The 1,076-nt window shown below is 26.8% G+C and overlaps 1 long non-coding RNA gene across 1 annotated transcript in view; it reads right to left on the reverse strand.

Annotated features, from left to right (window-relative positions):
* Positions 1-176: 176 nt before the first annotated feature.
* LOC108738474 overlaps positions 177-1,076 on the reverse strand; it is a 2,236-nt gene continuing 1,336 nt past the window's right edge. The window contains exons 4-5 of the long non-coding RNA XR_003232073.1: positions 665-797; positions 177-345 (exon numbers count right to left, since the gene is read on the reverse strand). This is a non-coding gene — a long non-coding RNA (uncharacterized LOC108738474). The remainder of the gene's footprint in view (positions 346-664; positions 798-1,076) is intronic.

Below are 1,076 nucleotides of genomic sequence, written 5' to 3' on the forward strand. Positions count from 1 at the left end.
AGGTATTTAAATAAAATCCAAAAATAAAAGGGAAATAAAGATCTAAAAGTAGATATAATAAATTAAGTGAAAGAAATAAAACATGTAATGTGAGAGTAGAAGTTCTAAGAAAAAATTAAAGGTAAATGAAGAAAAATAAGGTAAGTAAAGAATAAGAAATAACATTTGAAGATATAGAAAAAGGAAGATAAAAATTTAATAAATAAATAAATATTACATTTACATATTGATGGAATGGATTGCTCTGGTCTGGTCCCTTGACGTCCTGGTGGTCCTGATGTTCTCCAATCATTATGATGATTTCTCTTGTTGGCTCAGATGCCCATCACTGACTGGTTCTACTAACTAAAAAAAGAAGGAAAAGATTTGAATTAAGTTACTGTCTACTGCAAAAATTAAAAGTCTGAATGAAAAAAACAAGAAAAGGTTTAAATGAATTTAAAAAAGATCTGTTATAAGTATTTAAATAAAGCCCAAATAAAAGGAAAATAAAGATCTAAAAGTAGATATAATAAATTAAGTGAAAGAAATAAAACATGTAATGTGAGAGTAAAATAAGAAAAAATTAAAGGTAAGTGAAGAAAAATAAGGTAAGTAAAGAATAAGAAATAACAATTGAAGATATAAAAGAAGAGACAAAAATTGAATTAAAAAAAAGAATTACATTTTCTTGATCTTCCTCTTGCTCTGACTGGGCCGATATTGACGGAATGTATTGCTCTGGTCTGGTCCTTTGATGTTCTGGTGGTCCTGATGTTCTCCATTAATTATGATGATTCCACCACTGACTGGTTCTACTGAAAAAAGAAAGAAAAGATTTTAATTAAATTACTCTTTAGTTTAAGTCTTAACAGTTATTGTAAACGAAAAAGATTTATTGTATCATAGAATTTACGTAAGGTGTAAATGTATGTAAAAAGAGAAGAAAGATCTAAACTAAATGAAGGAAAAGTTTTTCGAAAAACAACTACAAAATAAAGATCAGAATGACATTAATGTAACTCAAAAGAAAAAAAAATAATTGAAATAAAAATAATAATGTTAGAAAATGGATGTTCTCATCTCCCGCAGACATG

This window comes from Agrilus planipennis, unplaced genomic scaffold (assembly GCF_000699045.2).
Source record: "Agrilus planipennis isolate EAB-ADULT unplaced genomic scaffold, Apla_2.0 scaffold20, whole genome shotgun sequence".
Classification (NCBI taxonomy): domain Eukaryota; kingdom Metazoa; phylum Arthropoda; class Insecta; order Coleoptera; family Buprestidae; genus Agrilus; species Agrilus planipennis.